This window comes from Eubalaena glacialis, chromosome 1 (genome assembly GCF_028564815.1).
Source record: "Eubalaena glacialis isolate mEubGla1 chromosome 1, mEubGla1.1.hap2.+ XY, whole genome shotgun sequence".
Taxonomy (NCBI): domain Eukaryota; kingdom Metazoa; phylum Chordata; class Mammalia; order Artiodactyla; family Balaenidae; genus Eubalaena; species Eubalaena glacialis.
In genome coordinates, this window is record NC_083716.1 from 68,484,886 (window position 1) to 68,507,759 (window position 22,874).

Below are 22,874 nucleotides of genomic sequence, written 5' to 3' on the forward strand. Positions count from 1 at the left end.
GCAGCACGTTGATCTCAGACTTCCAGACTCCAGAACTGTGAAATAATGTATTTCTGTTGTGGTGGTACTATTTTACAGCAGCCTTAGCAAAACAATTCATGTATCTGTTCACTTAGTGTTGTTGATGAAACTTCCCATTTGGGGAATCTTAATCCTAAACCCATCCTGCTATCTCATGCCATCCATAATTGCTAAAGATTTCCACTATTTGTAATGTTGAACTCATATACAACCATCTCTATCTAAATGGATATATTCTGTGGCCTCTTTCCCCCACTCTTTTCTAGGTGTTTAGATAAACTATAATTTGGCCAGTGTCATTCTATCTTTTCTTCAAATATCCCAAGTTCTTTCCTACTCTAGGCTTTCGTACATTTCATTTTCTCTGTTAGAAATACTCTTCCACTCCCTCTTCACCTGCTTAACTCATACAAAGTCTTCAGTTTTTAGCTTAACGATCATCATTATATAAACACTAGTTCTTCCTGCTAATTAATTGCTGAACACCTATATAGTTCACTTGTATTAATATCTTTATCACCAAATTGATTATTGGTATAACTGATATAATTATTGGTATAATAATATCTGCCACCCTTCTAAACAGTAATTTCTAAGAAGGTAGAAGTGCAAGATAGTGAAGGTGTTAATCATGTAGACTGTTTGGAATCAAACTCTCTGACTGCAGATCCAGATTTCTCATTTAACAGCTTTGGGTAACTTTGGGAACATTTTCTAAGGTAACTTAGATAAACCTCACATTTCCTAAGCTTACTCATTTGAAACAGGATGTGCTTCACAGAGTCGTTGAGAGAATCAACAGTGATAATTCATATAAATCACTTGCACTAGTGTTCATGACACACATTGAGTCATGTTCATTTCATCAGGTCAGTGCCAGGTACATACTAAGCATTTAAATAAATATTTGTTGGATTAGATTTTTCTGGATTCATTATCTTGTTTTAGAGTGGTTAATAATATGATTTTAGACACCAAAATTAGTGGGGCATAAAGATCAGACAGTTTGTCCACTCAAGACATAGCACTTTGGTGGCCATACTTTCCACTTATATATGAACTTGTATAACATGTGAACTTGTATAACAAATCCAAGAGAAATACAGATTTTCAGTGAGGAAGGAAATCTGACATCACATTGGGCTATTACTGTGTATGCGTGTGCGTGTGTGTTAGCCTGGGTCCTACTGGAAACAGATGGCACACTCAAACTGGAAAGTTCAGGGTCAATTTAATAAGGAGATGCTCTACAAAGGTGTGAGCAGCATTTGGGGAATAATGTGGCACCTGAAACGGCTACGACCCTACTTCTTAAGGGACAAAGAAAGGAAATAAATATTAGAATCTGTAGACAGGAGCCTTATAGAAGGAACATCCCGGCAGGAGCTGTGGCGTGGCAAAGAGGCATCAAGAAGAATAACTACCTTGACCTGTCTTGTCTTCTGATCTCATGCTAGTGTCTCTCAATGTTCAAACCTAGAAAGAAGCTTGAGGTAAAGGAAATCTATTGATGATATAATTCTATGCAGGCTATCCTCTCGGGGCAAAGAGTACAGTGAAGAATGGTGCAAATTGGATCTGATAGAGATTTTATATCATTGTTAAATTCTGCTACATCTAAAATTTTTCTCATGCTTCTTTCTTCTTTTTCCCTCCCTCCCTCTATTTTTGTACATTTTCTTCTCATCTCACACTTACCATGAAAATGAAATGTTAGACTGAATATGGAATTTCCTTGTTCCCTGATCCTTCGCCTACCTCATCAATTCCTTTTCTCTCTTATCCAGTTTAGGGAAGATGATGTGTCATTTCAATCAATTAATTTCACCATCAATACTTGAGCTTTTTCTTTCTACCCCATCAGTCCTACTCAACTCCAACCCACGTTTCTCCAGTTATTACTCAGGTTGCTGAGATCTGCTGGAGAAAACCATACAGCCTTACGCACAAGTGCCATTACAAATGTGTGTTCTCCAAACTCAGCTGGGCACTTGATGCCTTCCTGAATACCTCCTTCATATCTTCATATCAGTTATAACACATCACACTTTTGTACCTCTATGTTTAATTTATCCTAATCTCATGGATCAGCAAGCCAGCCAAAAAATATCCTGCTTTAAAATAATACATCACAGATCCCTGTTTTCATTTCAGCCTTTCCTTTGATTCTGTGTGAAGTGGTTCAATATTTTCTGAAGGCAGATTGGAAAATTTAAAGATGCATAATGTCAACTCATGAGTAACCACCAAAAAAAAAAAGGCAAGGCATAGCTAATAACAGGATGTGCAGCCAATGTGGTGCTTTGAGGGAGACTTAAAGCTCCAAATGCATATATTAGGAAAGAAGAATGATCTTAAAGCATTGTTTTTATCAAGACAATAAAGGAGAAAATCCTGTGACTGAGGAGTCTGGCTCCATTCCCAAATCCTGTGTGGAATCCTTGGGCCCAACTATAGGCAATTACCAAGCTTTGCCTGACAGGCCTTATGAGTGAACGCTGCTTTCCCCTCACCAGATTTGGTGCACAACGTTACACTGCAATTTTCTGAAGAAAGGTGCAGTCAAGGACTCAGTTTTCCCCCACCCCACTCACCAGCATCCTCATAGGCATATGGGCATTCCTAGCCCTGACCACCTATTTTAAGGCCTCCTTCTCAGTGTCTGTGGCTGAGGCACTCTACTTCAACTCAGTACCTTCCAACTCCTACCCCTTCCTTCTTTCCTTACCTTCAGCCCATGGTCCATGAAGAGACAAGAGCCTTTTGTTAAGTCTCTCCTCAGAGACAGCTACCCCTTTCTGCGCTGCATCCATCTGACCCTCTCCTGCCATTCTATGAAGAAAAACAAAATAGCAGGGAGCCAGAGCTTCCGTTAACCTCTTGCATTATTCACTGTCCTAGTAAGTGAATAAAGGCTTGATTAGTACTTTCAGTCTTTCTGTCCAATTGACCACCTCAATACCTATTTTGTTGATAATTGTTGCAGAAAAAAGCACTTGAAAAATTCAGCATTCATGCATTATAAAAACACTCAGCAAACTTGGATCAAAAGGGACTTTTTTTTTCCCACTCTGATAGTAGACATCAATAAAAATACTACAGCTAGGGTGGGGGTCGGTGCGGAGATTCAGTCATGATGTCGGGATAGGGACTTCTCCCGCAGCGCCGTGCTGGCGAGCCTATCTGTGTTGTGGCGTCAGGCTTCCAGGTGACTTAACGGCGAAATGCTGCTCTCCATAGGGATGCTCATGCTGTCGGTCACACAAGTCTATACCATCTTGACTGTGCAGCTCTTTGCATTCCTAAACCTACCGCCTGTAGAAGCGGACATTTTAGCATATAATTTTGAAAACGCGTCTCAGACATTGATGACCTTCCAGCAAGATTTGGTTATAGACTTCCAGCTGAAGGTTTAAAGGGTTTTTTGATTAACTCAAAACCAGAGAATGCCTGTGAACCCATAGTGCCTCCGCCACTACGAGACAATTCATCTGGCACTTTCATCGTGTTAATTAGAAGACTTGATTGTAATTTTTTTTTTTTTAAGATAATACACATTATGGTATTTTGTCAGCTACATACTTTTTTTTTTTTAAATTAATTAATTTATTTATTTTTGGCTGTGTTGGGTCTTCGTTTCTGTGCGAGGGCCTTCCCTAGTTGCGGCGAGTGGGGGCCACTCTTCATCGCGGTGCGCGGGCCTCTCACTGTCGTGGCTTCTCTTGTTGCAGAGCACAAGCTCCAGACGCGCAGGCTCAGTAATTGTGGCTCACGGGCCCACTTGCTCCGCGGCATGTGGGATCCTCCCAGACCAGGGCTCGAACCCGTGTTCCCTGCATTGGCAGGCAGATTCTCAACCACTGCGCCACCAGGGAAGCCCTTGATTGTAATTTTGATGAAAAGGTTTTAAATGCACAGAGAGCAGGAGACAAAGCAGCCATAGTTCACACTGTTGATTCTGATGACCTCATTAGCATGGGATCCAATGACAGTAAGTACAGATCACAAAATTTGTCCAGGATAGACATAGAGCTAGAAGAAACTGACTTCGTAAAGATCAACTTAAGAAACTCCCTATACATAAATTCAAAAAGGAGATGAGTATGATGTATGTGCCATTTGTTTGGATGAATATGAAGATGGAGACAAGTTCAGAATCCTTCCGTGTTCCCATGCTTATCATTGCAAGTGTGTAGATCCTTGGCTAACTAAAACCAAAAAAACCTGTCCAGTCTACAAGCAAAAAGTTGTTCCTTCTCAAGGTGATTCAGACCCTGACACAGATAGTAGTCAAGAAGAAAATGAGGTGTCAGAACATACCCCTTTACTCAAACCTTTGGCTTCTGTCAGCACCCAGCCATTTGGGGCTTTGTCGGAATCCCGCTCACATCAGAACATGACAGAATCTTCAGACTTTGAGGAAGATGACAATGAAGATACTGACAGCAGTGATGCAGAAAACGAAATTAATGAACATAGTGTTGTGGTCCAACTGCAGCCAAATGGTGAACAGGATTACAACATAGCAAACACTATTTGACCTTCAGAGGGTATTGGGTTATTTCCCTTTAAAATGTTTATTTAGGCATATAGTTTTTTTGCTCCCTTCAGAGATTTCTGTAGAAATAACTTATTTTTTAGTATTCTACAGGTTAATCAGATTACTGAAACAGGTTTTTTTGATCTGGTATTTATCTGCAGGAGTGTACTTCGTTTCACTAATAACTAATACAGACTGGTGCTGTAACTCAAGCATCAAATCAACTCTTCTTTTGGAATGAAATACAGCCAAAACATTAAAAAAAAATTCCTCAGTATAGCTTACAATTAAGATCTAGATCACAGTGTGCAAATGTTTCATGTTTTTACACACAAGGTCAGTGCTGTGGCCACCTAGCATGAGCTAAGCCAACTCCCATCTCCATAAAGTTACCTAGAGTTGTTGAGCTGGAATATGCTTGTTCTGGTATTTCTGCCATCTTTAGTGAGAGGTGACAAGGTAAGTTAGCATTTTTCTTCCTATCAGCACCACAGAGACTCAAAGCTGTCTTTTCCCCTTCTATTGCCAAGTAGTCTTATTCTGACAGGAACACTGTGTACTAGGGCAGATTGCAAAAGGTTTTTTTTTTTTTTTTTTTTTAAAGGTTTTTAATACTAGAGTGTTATGCATGAACTTGACCTATTGGCTAATGTCTCTGGACTTTAGTTACTGAATTTCAGTATCCTTAAGGATTTTTTGTGTTATTGTGATCAAAGCAAAAAGAAAATGCTGTATAAAAATACCAAACTTCAGTAATTGTTAATACTCAGATCATATACCTCTTAAAAAAGAGCATCTTATGCTAATTAGCCCTGCTAAACTATGTACAGAGGAAATTGTTCAAGTATTGGATTTGCAAATATTGCTTATGTTTAACAGAACTAATGATGTATTTAAACAATGTATTATGAAAAGCTAAATTATACATTATTGTAACTATGTAGAAAATATAGACTTATGTATAGTCAAAATGTTAAGAATTTTTATATGGCCTTGTGTGAAGGGAGTTTGAATGTTAATAAACACGTTTTCCACTTTAAGAACTGGCAAAAAATAAATAAATAAATGAATAAATAAAAATACTACAAGTAACATCATACTTAATGAAAGCTTCCCTGGTAAGATTTGTAAGATGGAAGAAAGACAATTCTTCCCACTTCTATTCAATGTTGTATTGATCCTAGTCAGTGCAATACAATCAAACAAACAAAAAATAACAGGCATACAGATTGGACAGGAAGAAACAAAACTGTCTTTTCTGGCAGGTGACATAATTTTATATGATATAAATCTCACAAAATTTGCAAAGAATTTATTAGAATAAGTGAGATTAGTAAGTTTCCCAGATGCAAAATAAATATACAAAATGCATTTGGTTTCTCATTGCCTAGCAATAAACAATTGGAAATTGAAAGCAAAATAACATTTATAAAACATAAAAATACCTAAAATAGTTAGAGATAAATTATTTCAAAATATTTAAAGACCTATTCAATGAAAAAATCTAAAAAAAAAAAAAATTACAGAGAAATTAAAGAACATATAGCAAATGAGGAAATACTATGTTTGTGGACGGGAAGACAATATTTTTTAAGATTATCCACCATTTGAATCTATGGATTTAATATAATCCTGCTCAAAATCCCAGCATACTTATTTGGTTGGAATTGACAAGGCAATTCTAAAATTTATGTGAAATTGCAAAGGACCAATAAACAATTTAAAAAGAAAGTAACAACATTGGAGAACATAATAGTCAGATTTTAAGACAGTACAAATACACACATAATATGAAAAATTGACAATTGGACTTAAAAAAAATTAAAATTTTCTGCTTTTTCAAAGACAGAACTAAAAAAATAAAAAAGCATATCACAGACTTCAAAGAAATATATATGACATATGAATATGTATATTTATATGTAATTCTGATAAATAAATATATATGTGTATTTACTTGATAAAAGAACTGTATGCCGAATGTATAAAGAACACTAACAATTCAATAATAAGATTAAAACTCCAATAAAAAATGGACAAACTATTTAAACCAGACACTTCACAAAAGAAGATATATAGACAAACACATGAAAAGATATTTAGCCACTGTGGAAATTCAAACTAAATCACAAGCAGATAATACTACATATCAATAGATGGGCTAAGTTTACAAGAATTGGCTATACCAGTTTTGGTAAGGATATCAGCAACTGGAATTCTTATATACTGCTGGTAGAAATGTAAAATGATACAACCGCTTTGGAACAGTTTGGAGTTTCTTATTAATTTCAACTTAAAATTACCATATGACCCAACAACTTCACTCCTAGATGTGTTTCTAGGAGAAATTAAGCTTTACATCAACACAAAGACTTTACCTGATTGTTCCTATCAGTTTTATTTGTTGTAGTCACAAACTGTAAATAGCTCAAATCTACCAACAGTTAAATGAATAAACAAATTGTGGTATAGTCAAAGAATAGATTACTTCTCAAAATAACATGAAACAAACTACTGAGGAACACAAGAGGATTGTAAATATTACAAACACTATGAGACAAAGAAGCTAGACTCCAAAAAACTATGTACCATATTATTCTACTCACATGAAACTCTAGAAAATATAAATTGAATGTATAGTGACAGAAGGATCGTCAGTGGTTGCCTGGAGCCATTGTTGGGAGGAGATGATTGCCAGGGAAAGGCAAATTTTGGGTGGATGAAAATACTGTGTCTTGACTGAGGTGGTGATTACTCAAAAACTTAAATTTGTCAAAACTAGAATGCTTACCTAAATGTCCATCGAAAGATAAATGGATAAAGACATATATACAATGGAATATTACTCAACCATAAAAAGGAATGAAATTTAGTTATGTGTAGTGAGGTGGATGGGCCTAGAGTCTGTCATGCAGAGTGAAGTAAGTCAGAAAGAGAAAAACAAATACCGTATGCTAACACACATATATGGAATCTAAAAAAAAACAGTACTGATGAACTTAGTGGCAGGGCAGGAATAAAGACGCAGACGTAGAGAATGGACTTGAGGACATGGGGGGCAAGGGGAGGGGTAGCTGGGATGAAGGGAGAAAGTAGCAGTGACATATATACACTACCAAATGTAAAATAGATAGCTAGTGGGAAGCTGCTGCACAGCACAGGGAGACCAGCTTGATGCTTTGTGACAACATAGAGGGGTGGGATGGGAGGGTGGGAGGGAGACGCAAGAAGGTGGGGATATGGGGATATAGGTATACATATAGCTGATTCACTTTGTTGTACAGCAGAAACACAACATTGTAAAGCAATTATACTTCAATAAAGTTGTAAAAAAAAATAAATAAAAAATAAAAACAACAACAAAAAACTAGCATGGTTAAAATGGTTGTATTTTACTGTATACAAATCATATCTCAATAAACTTAATTTTATAAATTACAAAAAATCAACCCCACTATAGAAATCAAAAAGTCTTCCATGATTTTAGAAAGTTCCAAGAGTTCTTTGTATTAAAACACTAGGATGTAAAATTGAATACTTCCGAGAAAGACAACATCTTGCTTCTAGATTCTAAAATGGCCTTAACTATAAAAAGATCCAATGACTTTCTATTGAAATTAATAAATACACATATTTTAGTATTTACTTTCATATTGGAAAGGTTAAAAATGAAAAAAAACCAGTCAGAGACAAAGCATTTGATTAAGCATGAAACATTTAACTCTCACTGTGAATTTCTATGGTTTCAGGCTTAGAAGTCTTTAAAAGAACAGAAAAAAAGAACTGATCAACAATGTAAGAGAACAAATGAATAATGTAAGAGACAACAGGCTTAGAGGACCAGGTCAGGTTAGGCACACAAGGTGTATCCACAAGGTCAATCCCACAGAGGAGCTGAACCCCACTTTCGTCAAACCTACAATAAGGTCCATAGGTGACTCAGAGCCTCTCAAAATCATTGCAACTTTTCTACCCTGAAACATTTCTCACATAGTTTTTTTATTTTTATTTTTTTCTTTCTTTTCTTTATTTATTTTTATACAGCTGGCTCTTATTAGTTATCTATTTTATACATATTAGTGAATATATGTCAATCCCAATCTCCCAATTCATCCTCTACCCCGCTTTCCCCCCGTGGTGTCCATACGTTTGTTCTCTACATCTGTGTCTCTATTTCTTCCTTGCAAACCAGTTCATCTGTACCATTTTTCTAGATTCCACGTATATGCGTTAATATACAATATTTGTTTTTCTCTTTCTGACTTACTTCACTCTGTATGACAGTCTCTAGGTCCATCCACATCTCTGCAAATGACCCAATTTTGTTCCTTTTTATGGCTGAGTAATATTCCATTGTATATATGCACCACATCTTCTTTATCCATTCATCTGTCGATGGGTATTTAGGTTGCTTCCATGTCCTGACTATTGTAAATAGTGCTGCAATGAACATTGGGGTGCATGTGTCTTTTTGAATTATGGTTTTCTCTGGGTGTATGTCGAGTAGTGGGATTGCTGGGTCATATGGTAGTTCTATTTTTAGTGTTTTAAGGAACCTCCATACTGTTTTCCATAGTGGCTGTATCAATTTACATTCCCACCAACAGTGCAAGAGGGTTCCCTTTTCTCCACACCCTCTCCAGCATTTGTTGTTTGTAGATTTTCTGATGATGTCCATTCTTACCTGTGTGAGGTGATGCCTCATTGTAGTTTTGATATGCATTTCTCTATTAATTAGTGATATTGAGCAGCTTTTCATGTGCCTCTTGGCCATCTGTATGTCTTCTTTGGAGAAATGTCTATTTAGGTCTTCTGCCCATTTTTTGATTGGGTTGTTTGTCTTCTTAATATTGATTTCTCATACAGTTTTTGTGAAAATGTTGTTTTTTTCTTCTTTGCCTCTAAATGACATGTTTAAGCATCTTTAGCATTCAAACTTCTTTTGAGCAGTTTTCTCACAAAATATCAAATGCCATTTTCACTTTCTTATAAACTCAAAGAGAATACACTTCACATTATTATCACATTTCTTTACTCATATAATACATGCATTGATGTTGTTCCTGAGCATATTTGAATTCTCTAGCTCATAGTCAGAAAGGACAAATCAAAATCATGGTCCCACCAAATCTATCATAGGAAAGTCATGGAGTCCAGAGAGACTTGGGTCTTTTGCTTAGAATTGAAGACAATCCTAATTGGCTCTTGTCTACCTAATATCAAATTCATTCCCCCCCACCCCCCACCCCAGATCTTTCATATAATATAAGTTTGTAGAGAGCTATATGAATTACTAGCCAGCCAATTTATCACCTTACAAGTCATCATATTAGACTTGGGGGCACTCTTTCTAACCTTTCCTTGTTCAGTTCAGATAGAAAATATCCCTGATATTTTCTATCAGGGATAGAGGTTAAGACAAAGCTTGACATGTTTTTATCAAACAGATCTTTGCTTTATAATGACCTTTAACCTAAACTGCTGCTCAAGTTTAATTTTGTTTCTTTTATAATAAAACTTCTAATCTAAACACTGCATTTTGGAAAAAATAACCTCAGTTCATCTTTGATTCTACAGTCTTTGAAAACTCATTCTCAGGGAAAGCTAAATGCCTGAAGTGCCTCTTTCCTTGCAATAAAAGATCCAGCATATTCATATTTTAAAGCATAGAGTGCAGAAATTTCTGTGGTTTCTAGTCTTCAGTGATTGTTAGAGTACTTTACTTGTTTAATTCTGTTTTGTGTTAAGTAGATTAAAGTAAGAAGGTCTTAGTTTTAATTTTGAAAATAAACTGTTTCATTTATCAAGAGAAATATTTGTTCAAATAGGCATAATAATTATCTCCACAGAAACTGTGGGAACATTTCCAAACTATCAAATGTTTATTAATTTTAAAATGTACTTTAATTATTCATTTAGAATATTGCCATAGTAACACTTGTCATGAGTAGTTCAAAGAGGTTGTTTTTTAAAAAATTTTATTTATTTATTTATTTATGGCTGTGTTGGGTCTTCGTTTCTGTGCGAGGGCTTTCTCCAGCTGCGGCAAGTTGGGGCCACTCTTCATCGCGGTGCGCGGGCCTCTCATTATCGCGGCCTCTCTTGTTGCAGAGCACAGGCTCCAGACGCGCAGGCTCAGCAATTGTGGCGCATGGGCCTAGTTGCTCCGCGGCACGCGGGATCCTCCCAGACCAGGGCTCGAACCTGTGTCCCCTGCATCGGCAGGCAGATTCTCAACCACTGCACCACCAGGGAAGCCCTGGTAACTGGTTTTTAATCATTGCATTTGTTCTTTGTTTTCTCTTTTTCTCCTTTCTCTGCTTTTAACTGAGCATTTTTATTGAGCATTTTATTCCATTTTACTTCCTCTCTCAGCATAGCAATTATACTTTAAAAAATGTTTTAGTGATTGCCCTAGAATTTCCAATTGCACATTTGTAAGTAATATATGTCCACCTTGAAATAACACTATACCATTTTACATGAAGTTTCAGTTCCTCCCTTCTCTCCCTTTGATGTTACTATCATTCCTTTTACTTACCATATGCTATAATCACTGCATGAAATATTACTATTATAACTTTAAGCAGTTAACTTTTAGACTAATTAAGAACAAGAAAAGTTAAAAAATTTATTTTATCTTCATTTGAGTTTTGAGTGTGTGCTTCTAGGTATGAGTTTCATTTTTCTATTCTTCAAACATGTTCTTTTAACATTCCTTGCAGGACAGATCTTCTGGTGAATAATTTCTTCAGTTTTGGTCTGTCTGAGAAAGTATTTCTTTTTCACTTTTGAAGAGTAATATTATTGGATATAGAATTCTCATTTGTTAGGGCTTTATCTTTCAGCACCTAAGTATTTCACAAAACTCTTCTTGCTATTATGGTTTCTGATGAAAAATCCACTTTAATTCCTATCCTTATTCTTAACCTATTGCTTCTTTCAAGATTTTTTCTTTGTCTTTAATTTTCTACAATGTAAATGAGATAAACATATGTTTATGTTTTAGCATTTATCTTGTTTAGTGTTTTCTGAGCTTCCTAGATCTGTGGTTTGGTGTCTGCCATGAATTTTGCATAGTCATTGGTTAATACTACTTTAAGTATTTCTTTCATTTGTTCTCTCTTCACTTTCTAGTATTCCAGTTATGCATTTTTGCACTTTTTGAAATTGTTCTTGGATATTCTGCTCTGTCAGTCTTTTTTTTTTTTCTTTGCATTTATGTCTAGGAAGTTTCTGTTGATTTATCTCAAGCTTACTGATTGTTTCTTCAGTCATGTCCAGTCTACCAATGAGCTTATCAAAGATTGCTTTCATTTCTAGTAGCATGTTTTTATTTCTAGCATTTTCTTTTGATTCTTTCTTAGAATGTCCATCTTTTTAATAACATTATAATCTGTTCCTGCATATTGTCTATTTTTTTCCATTAGAGCCCTTACCATATTAATTATAGTGTTTTAAAATTCCTGTGTGTAAAAATATCTGTGTCATACCTGGATCTGGCTCTAATATCTGCTTTGTCTCTTCCATCGTGCTTTTTAAAAAGTCTGGCTAAGAGTTGTGCCATGTTTAATGTTTGCAGTAGCTGTACCCCCTAGGGATTTCAAAATCCTGTAGTGTTTTTGCTTTTGTCTCCTGTCTTGACTTTGGTCTTCCTTATATACCCTTCCTCAGAGATACTAGCTATCTACTATCTCTGATAATCCACTATTACACTGGAGCCCTCTTGGTATGGTGGTAAGGTGTGGGAGTTGGAAGCATTCTAGGTAAATCTGTCTTTTAGTGTGTTCATGTCTGTGACCTGTGACCTTTACAAGTGTTTATTCTTGTAGAGTTTCCCACCCCAGTCCTGTACTTGGGTAAGATAGGAAGGATAGAAGGGGCTGCAGGGAGATGAACACCCTTCCTCCATGACTCTGGAACAAGACTCTGGTAAAGTCTTTATCCTGGAGAGAAGGCCTTTGTTATAGAGAATGCGGTGGTAATATTTCAGAATGATTTTTCTTTCTTTCTAGTTGATTGAATCAAAAGGTGCCCTTTCTTAGATATTCAACCATGAGAACCTAGTGGAGTTCCTGGAGGTAAAGCTCATGAAAATTTTGCTGCCCACATTCCACCAAGACTGTGGCCTCCAGGAGCTTCTTCCTCTCATGTTAGTCTATATTCAATCTAAAGCAATTAATCAAAATTACCGTTCAGTGCTCCTACCATTTTATGGTTCCAATGACTTTTGCTCCAGGTAATCAGATCTCTGCTGTGACTTTCTGGATTCACCTGTCTCTCTAAATTTCATGAAAATAATGTGCCCTGAAATCTCAGTTCTCTGACGAGTCAAATAGACATTTTTAAATTGTTGTTGTAATGATGGGAGTGACTATTTCCCTGGAGCTAAAACTGCTCATAACTATTTTAATGGTTGAACTATTTTATCTGAATATAGTTTGTTTCACTTATTTCTTGTTAAGCATTTAACTTTTGTTTTCTAATTACAAGAGATAATACAGAGATAAACAGTATTTTTATATCATGACAAACTAAATCCGTATAATTTAAATTACTGAGTTCAAGTTTATGAATTTATTGCTTTGATACCTAAAGCCATATTGCTTTCAAAAAACTTGTCATATCCTCGGGTCCTATGAGAGTGAATAAAAGTGCCCTTTTATTATTGTACTTTTTGAACAATGCATATTATCATTTAAAAAATTGATGTCTTCCAAGTGAAATATGATGCTTTTAACTGTATTTATTTTATTACAAAAATGTTGAGGAATGTGTACATATATTTATATTTGTACAAGCTATTTCAGCATCTTCTTTCTTGATTCTAATTATGGTCTTTACCCATCTATATATTGAGATCTTAAAAGGCTATCAATTTGAAAGCATTTTTGATACATTAAGAATATTAATCCTTTGTCATATTTATTGAAAATATTTTAAGTACCATATTATTTGCCTTTAATTGTGATGTGATGTTTACTTTGATATATATTAGTTTTAAGTGTTATATATTTTAATATGCCTATACCTTTGTTTGTAATTTCTTCTATTACTTCTAAGTTTGAATAGTTCTTCCCAATCTAGGCTAATAGCTTTTTAATAGCAATGGTGATACATATTATTTGTGATGGTTGTTCACCATTTCAAGAATTATCATGCTACTGGAACTTCAGTGAGGATACTTTGTTAGTATTTTCATGCTCTTTAATAATCTCCATTCTGTTGACACCACTTGACACTATTCTGGTGATTTGATTTGCTGTCAGCAGTTCCATAAGAAATGTCTTTATCTTCTGAATTATAACCATTGGCATTTACTTTGTTATTACAGCATTAAAAATAAGAGTCAGCACAGGATCACAGTATGCAGGGTTTTAATCTCTCATCAAACAAATGACATAATCTTCTCTGGAATCCCCACCTAGTCTGTAAATGACTCAGTTTCGTGGCACTAAGACAAAAATCTTACTTCTGGTGATTATTTTTTATGTCAACTCTAAAATTGTCAAGTTTATCCTGTACAAACAGTCTGATTAATATAAGGGAAGATTCCATACTCTACAGTAACATATTTTTATCTTTTTATTCCCATGATACATAGATGTATATTATGAAAATTAACTTCAAATAGAAAAGAATGAGTCCTCTCACAATCTTTACTTTTTATATTAGATTAACATGGAGACTGCCAAATATTGAGTTTGAAAAGAGCCAAAATGTGTAATATGTTCTATCTCCTGATATATTAAAAATGTATACCAGATGGTTATACATGTGAAGGCTACCAATTTCTCAACACTCTGTTTATGTTTTGGGAAATCTTCCTTACCTAGGTCCCACCTCCTACAACAAGTGAGAAAGAGGCAAGATGTTTTCAGTCCCTGCTCCCCATCAGGCAGGGTCAACTAGAGATTTGACTTCTTCAGAACTGAGTCAAAGGTATAGCAAAGTTGAGCAATTATTCACATCAGTGTCAAAGTCTGTCAGTGGCAATAACCTAGAGAGTGGTGGTGAAGTCTGTTCATTTTCTAGACCTAATTATCTAGCCTATAATGTAATTCTGTAAGACCTGATATTCTTCCAAAATTTTTCTATTATGCTTAAGCAAAGTTAATTTCTGATGATTGCAATAAAGCAATCTGATTATATAGAGAAATGCATTGATGTCTACTTGATTTCTTGTATCAGAAATAACACTCCAAAGGAGAATCTAATATTTTATTATTTTTCTTTAACATCAAGAGGGAAAAAACTAACTTGTTACACTATGAACATTAAAAAATCACTTTTATAGCTGCATACCAAGAAGAAACATGTTATGAAAGTTCTACTCTTTTAAACAATGTTATACGTGTCTCTTTTCTCAGTTACCATATCTTACATGTCTTTTCAATCCCTCAAATTATTAATTTTTAGTTTACAAAAGGAAAATGGCAACCTACATCAATGAAAACACATTTACTGGCCAAACACTGTTAGAATCATGTTTATCTTTGCCTGGGAAAAGATGATCTAAAATGACATTTTGAACCAAAGCATTTTTGCAGCATATTTGCTATGGTTTCTTTTATTTGACCAAAATACATGCCACAAAATATTATCATTAGAATTACTTTTCACATTTATTGTAAGAACCTATGTAATTCTGAGGTTTTACCCTGGGATTCAGTATGCATATGCATTCCAAGAAGAACATATGGAGATTAATTTGTTGTTTTGTCAAGTTTCTTCAAAATCGAAGTTTCATGGGATTGAAAGCCAGTGCACTCTACATTTAAAATCTGAGTGTGATATTATATCATTCTTTTAATCATTTAAAAATGTTTCCTGTTATTTTTCCTTGGAGATGTATATAAGGTGTGGTCTTTACCATCAAGGAGTTCACAATATAGTAGGGGTGAACTGTCAGGAGCTAAGAATTATTGGGAAATGTTTCATTGAAGAGTTAGGCTTGCACTGAATCTTAGTACTTGATTTCCGAGGGAACACAGAAAGGACAGGGGAGTCCAGGATTAAGAAAGACAACAAACGAAGGCATGATAATATGGAAGAACAAAACAGTTTCAGGTAATAGCAAATAATGTGACTGAAGGTAAAGTGTAACAGAAATAACAGTGAGAAATAAGGTAGTAAGACAGTGGTTTTTAATTTTTTTTGGATACTGAATTCCACTAATAAGCTGAGGGAAAATGTCTTAATCAGAAAAGACACATACTCTATTTTGTGAAGAATTTTTCATCAATATTATGTCCATCCATGGACTCAAGATCACAGAGGACTTTTTATATTATGCTATGATGTTTACTTTTTATCCTATATGCACTTTAAGATGTGAGTGATTTAAATGAAACCAGATGCATGAATGGGACCAGATACACTAGAAGACATGAGTGATTTAAATCAGAACAGGGATTAGTATGATGCCTTTCTGCATCCAATCACAGTGACACAAGCATTCACCAACATTATTTCCTAGGTTACAGCTTCTCATGAGATTAGGAACTGTTAATTGATGTAACCTTGTTACTGTCTGTATTATAGATAACATTAGCCTTATTGCAATGTCTTGGTTGGGCTATTTCCTGTTACTGATCACCCCTAATACTTCCTCCCTAGTCTTTGGGCAAAGGGCACTGCTTTTTCCTTTGTATCATTTCATGTCAATTATGGACATAGACCCTTTCCTCTCTCCAGAATGCAGAACAAATACCAGGCTGTAATTTTAGTCAGAGTTTAATGAAGGGGTATGGACAATGAATGGAAATTATGGCACAAGAGTAAAGTAAAACTTCTAGCCAAGCCTTGGGTCTCTTAATGAATTTCAGCCAATCTTTCTAACAACTCTAGAACTCCTTCAGGCCTCCAGAGGGCTTGGAATCTGGACATTTATTCTATTGCCCAGAAAAAAAAAGAAGCTTCTCTCTTGAGTTTGTATAACGTCTCTTTCATGAAATTTATTCCCTATCCAGGATTAATCTTCATAGGTTGCTTGACATTGGGAACACTAATTCATTTTAGGTGCATGATAGAAAGCATTCAAAGAAAGAACTCATCGATTCCTTCCTTGGGGTGGGGGAAAAGGGGAGATATTAATCAAAGAGCACAAACTTTCCATTGTAAGATGAATTAAGTTCTGGAGACCTAATGTACAGCATGGTGATTATAGTTAATAATACTGTATTATATACTTGAAATTTGCTAAAAGAGCAGATCTCATGTTAATACCACACCAAAAACAAAAGGGGGGGGGTAACTACAGAATGCTATGTTAATTCATTTGCTTGTTGTTATCATTTTGCAATGTATACATATATCAAAACATCACATTGTATAACTTAAATATATACAATATTTATTTGTCAAAAATAAATAAAAACTTTAAAAAAGTAATTCCTTTCTTCCTTACGTATGTGTGCCCTTGCACCCATGAAGAAGGAAGAGTCCATATCTCCACTCCTCCCACTCTGAATCTGGGCTGAATTGTTAATTACCTTGATTAATACAATGTGACAGAAATAATGCTCTATCAGTTTCCGGCCTAACCTTCAAGAAACAGACCTCAAAGCTTCTATTTTCTTGAAAGCCAGCACCATATAGGATGTCTGACTATCTTGAGACCACCATGCTGTAGGAAATCCCAAGCTAGCCACAGTGAGAAGCCTTTTGGAGAGAGAAGAATATCCAACCAGCCTCCAGATGTTCCAACCATCCCAACTGAGGAATTAGAACAGGTGAATAATAAAGCCACCGTTTTGGACTGAATTGTGTGCCACCCCTCACCCCCACCCCTGGATTCATGTTGAAGATCTAACCCTCCAGGGTGACTATATTTAGAAATATAGCCTTTAAAGGAGGTAATTAAGGTTAAACGAGGTCATAAGAGTAGGCTCATAATCCAATAGGCCTGGATTTTTATAAAAAGGGGAAGAACGAGAAATGCATAAGCACAAAGAAAAAGCCACCTGAGGACACACTGAGAAGGCCTCTTGTCTGCAAGCCAAAGAGAGAGGTCTCAGGTGAAACCAAACCTGCTGGCATCTTGATCCTGTACTTCTAGTCTCCAGAACGGTGAGAAAATAAATTTGGGTTGTTTAAACTACCTATTCTGTGGGATTTTGTTATGGCAGCCCTAGAGAACTAATACAGCCATCCTGGAAGTTCTACCCCTAACACACTCCATGTAGCAGATAAACTACCCAGCTGAGCGACGCACAAATGGCAGAATCATGAGAAATAGAAAGTTAGTTTCCTGTTAAATTTTGGGATAGTTTCTCAGCAGAGATACATGGCTGAAACAAAGGTAAAGCCTATTCCTACCCACAGGGGTGTTTGTTGATAAAATGACACTGACAGATATTTCTTGTTCATAGATAGTCACCAAGATCAGGGTCATTCAGTGTTACTCATGAATACCTAATTACATCCTCCTACCTCCAGACTTTCCCATAGTCACTTCCTATTCAAATAACCACATTTGACAACGTGATAAATTATAAAAATAATTCTTCATTTGTAACATCCTTGCAACTTTTGGGGGGATAATGCCTTCTAAAATGGGACAAAGTATGAATTGAAGAACTGTTGAATGTTATTTGCTAACATTTTATTTATGATTTTTTAATTCAATTTAGTAAATGAAATTGGAACAAACTTTTTGTGATGAGAAAAACAGCTGTGGAGAAAAACAACTTTTGTTTTTCTGAGTGGCCGCCTAGGCATTTTACAGTTTGATAACCCTGCTCACACCCAGAGTCTGGACATTTAGATAAGAACTTGAATTTAGGTTGCCTATCATAAATTCTTGCTTTCCTTTTTCCTGGGCACTTTTAAAAATAGTAACCACTCAGAGTTAAGCCTGGGAACCGTTAGTAACCCTCACCCCAACCATCTTTGCTTTCTGTTCTGCTCCTTATCTTCTGTTCACTTCTGACCTTGGAGGGAAGACTCAGCTCACTGAGCCTCTTTGCTTCTGGGATCTTGTGACTATTTCTTTTGTGTCAGTGTATGGAAAATGTGACTTGAATCAAAATGATCCTGTGGGTTTCACTTCCCCAAAGGGGGAGCTGGGATGCTGAAGGAGCTACCTGCTGACCACGTGGGGGTGGCTTGTGCCGCCTTCTTCAGCAGATCAGAATCTGCATATTCTTAATGTAATACACCAGTTGTGGGCCCCCCAGTACACTTCTCCTGGGGGCTAACATTAATCATTGTATTATCAACGTAATTTAGTGTCATAAAATGAATTTGGAGTTTTCCAATTTTTTTCTGTACTAAGAGACAAAGAGTACATTAACTACATGTTCCTTGGATATTACAGAGAGATCTTTAATTGACTTTTCAATTAACTTGACTTTTTTTAATTTTTAGATTTCTTGGGTCAATAGCAGTAATATTTATTTTCCCCAAAACATTTATTTCACATTGATATTCAAATTAATTGACATAAGCTGTGTGGGCTATTTTCTTTTGTTTTCAGTTTTACCGGCATATGTCTGTTTCTTCTCTTCTTTTATTTTCCCCTTTTTTTCCAACTTTATTGAGGAAAAATTGACAAATATAATTGAATATATTTAAAGCGTACAATGTGTTGATTTGATATACAAGTATGTTGTGTAATAATTACCAAAATTAAGATAATTAACACATTCACCACCTCACATAGTTAACTTTTACATTTTTTTGTGTGGTGAGAATGCTTAAGATCTAGCCTCAGCGTCTTTCAAGTATATAATACTGTATCACTAACTACAGTCACCATGCTGTACATTAGATCCCCAGAACTTATTCTTATTACTGAAAGCTTGTACTTTTTGAGACCTACAAGTTCCCCCTCCCTCCTTTTTTCCCTTCCCACCATTCTATTCTCTATTTCTATGAAATTTGCTTCTTTTTTTTTTCTTAATAGATTCCCACATAAGAGTGAGATCATACAGTATTTGTCTTTCTCTGTCTGGCTTATTTCACTTAGCATAATACCCTCCAGGTTCAACCATGTTGTCACAAATGGTAGGATTTCCTTGTTTTATATAGCTGAATGATAGTCCATTACATATTTATATCTAGATAGATAAATAGATAGGGGTAGACAGATAGATAGATGTCCATTTATCCATCAAGGGACATTTAGGCTGTTTCCATATCTTGGTCATTGTGAATAATGCTACAATGAACATGGGAGTGAAAATGCACACTCTAATTGAGATTTGAACTCAACTATTGCTCCAAAGATTCTGATTTTCCTGGGCAATCTCTTCTAGCAAACAGAGTAAAATTAACTCTCAAAGCAGAGGTGCTTCCCAATCTTCATGTAAGTGACATTGTCATCTGAGGTATATTTTATTTGTAAGGATTTTAAATTTCTCATTTCTATGAAATGCCAAATGTCCTTACCTGAAAACTCTTTAAACTCTAAGAGACAGGCTGCAATCTTGCATTCAGGGACTTGGGGCTTAAAGTGGGTTTTTCATCCAGCAGGGCAACACTGATCTGCAAGCAGAATGTGTCAATGCATCAGTCAGATTTGGTTCCTGGAATGAGGTCTCCTGATGAAAATCAGTATCATAAAATTACTCTTACTTTGTGCTCACCTATTGTGGTATCTTCCTAAATCTTTTTAATTAAAAGATAATGTTTTAGATGTCACTGACTCCTGAGGTTTATAATCCAGCCCTCTTCACAAACAAAATGTGGTATGTATACACAATTTAGAAGAAAACTGATGAGAATACATAGCCCTCAAAGAAAAATATATTACATCCAGATATTACTATGAAAGCTTGCCAACAAGACCAAAAGTGTAAGAGTCAGGGAGATGGAAAGGGAGAATTAAGAACACTAAATGCAATCTTAAGAAATTGTTAACTAGCAGAAAGAGTTTAAGATACTGAAATAAGATAGAATGGGACTAGAATTCTACCATTTATCAGTAGCCTGACTTTGGGTGAATTATAAAATTTGGTTTCCATATTTATAAAATTGGGATAATAATATCTATCCCCCATGGTTTTTAGAAGGTATATTTAAATTACGTGCATCTATATTTTGCTCAATCTGAATGAAAAAATGAACATTCAGAGAACTGAGAGCAAGGCAGATAACACTAGTTAAAAAGCAAAAAAATTACCAGGAACAGGAGAGACTTATCTTCACTAGCCAGGTGGGGACAGGGCCCAGTGTTAAATTAGCCAAATATCTCCAAGAAAACTGCTGAAAACAGACTAAACATCCCTTGCTTCATGGATAAGAAGTCTCTGATATCCCTACCAACTGGGAAATACTGAATATGGAGGTAGGACAGGAAAGTATCAGAAGAGGAGATGGAAGCAGGAAAGGAGAGGAGAGTGAATGTCTCTATTCTACATAAAACAGATCCCATCAGAGAAATGGAATTAACCCTGCCTGAAGCTGGTCCGCTGGCTCTCCTGAGGGCAAAGAGTCACAAATGGAGTTAAACTGAAGATGGTTGATGTTCACAAGCTGATATGACTAGAGTTCCCTAATGCTGGGTAGTACACAACTTCTGGAAATATACGCAGGGGGCCTGACTTCCTGGGGGATAACTGGGAAACAATAATCCTTAATGTCAATCTTGATTTGCTGCTAATGGTTTGGGATCTTGAGGTTTCCAGTATTGCCTGGCTAGATATTGATACTTGGGGTTTGGGTTATTAGTAGGTGCTCAAATAATGTTTTTTCATTCCTTTGGAAATTACTGGTGATCTAAATTCTATGGCTTCACAAATTAATCAGGTGGAAATAAGATAAACCTTAAGAAACATCCCTTAGGTATTTGGCCACATATATTAAAGAGTAGGTCAGCTTAAAATAGGATTAATGATCACTCACAAATTATATGAAAATATTAATAAAAGTATTTTCATATATATGTACATATATATACATATAGAGAGAGAGATACACACTCACATACACACACACACTCACATACACAAACAAACATATAGCACTCCCATCATCATTTATTAGCTTAGAATGTAGGAAGACCAAAACCCTTGATCAATGTTATTAAATTGCTTATCATCTGTAAAAAAGGAAATGACTTATTATTATGGAATACCTGCAGCCAAGTTGAGATATATATGAGTCATTATAAAGAGCTTGTTTTCATAAGTGGGAATCAAAATTGTGATTGATAGAATTCAACTTACAAAGGAAATGACATATGGTTAAGCTGACATATCAAAAATGTTTGCTCAGCCGCATAGCACAGGGAGATCAGCTCGGTGCTTTGTGACCACCTAGAGGGGTGGGATAGGGAGGGTGGGAGGGAGGGAGATGCAAGAGGTAAGAGATATGGCAACATATGTATATGTATAACTGATTCACTTTGTTATAAAGCAGAAACTAACACACCATTGTAAAGCAATTATACTCCAATAAAGATGTTAAAAAAAAAAATGTTTGCTCAAGTATTGAGTGTGGAATGTGGAGTTTCAGCAAAAGTAAAAGATTACTGCTTTGCCACACTAATTGGCCCAAGCTCAGCAGTCCCCAAATTGCAAATTAAACAAATACTTTCTGCATGTTCACTGTAGCAGTAAATTACATAATGCATTATAAATTATAGTTAAAAGGGCAGTTTTCCTTTGAAAGTGTGATACAAGGCCAGAAAGGATGAGAAACAATCAGCATCCTACTGTTTCCTCTTTGCAGAAGAAATGTATTTAGAACAGTTAGTGAAGGAAATGGATCTCACTGGTATAACGACCAAACCACCTGCTATTCAACAATTTCAGGTTTCTTTGATTTGCTAAAATTCCTAATGTTTTTTAGTAACATGTTATCTTCATGTAAACATGCCAGTATTATATAATCTTTTTCAGGTTTGTGTTGGGAGTATTAAAGTTGCCTTTTTCTTTTTCCAGCTGCATTTTCCTGTTTCCCATTAGTTTGAGAGAGGTAGTTGCATTATCAGAAGTCCAAGCGGGACTAAAGATTAGAAACAATAAATCTAAGTCCCATCCAATCCAATTAGAAATTTGTAAAATGAATTCTGATGAGGTGACCCAAGCTCTATACATGGCATGCAGTGTTCATCCCATGCATAGAATTTCCTCAAATGAATTATTGAAGAATAACACTAATTCATTGCTTATATGAACGTTGATAAAACATATATTGTCTCTGGTCGAAGGATAAATCAACGTGTTATAAAATATGTAGTGTGCTCTAAATTATATATTCTCACTAATATTTTTATTCACGTGGAGTAAAAAAAGACACATGTTGCTGTTCTTCACCACAGAATAAATCATGAGAAAGATACCAAGGGGAGATCACAGTTGACATT

The 22,874-nt window shown here is 35.6% G+C and overlaps 1 pseudogene; it reads left to right on the forward strand.

Moving 5' to 3' along the window:
- The first annotated feature begins 3,245 nt into the window (after nt 1-3,245).
- Nucleotides 3,246-4,713, forward strand: LOC133096342 (E3 ubiquitin-protein ligase RNF13-like; annotated as a pseudogene).
- The last annotated feature ends 18,161 nt before the right edge of the window (nt 4,714-22,874 follow it).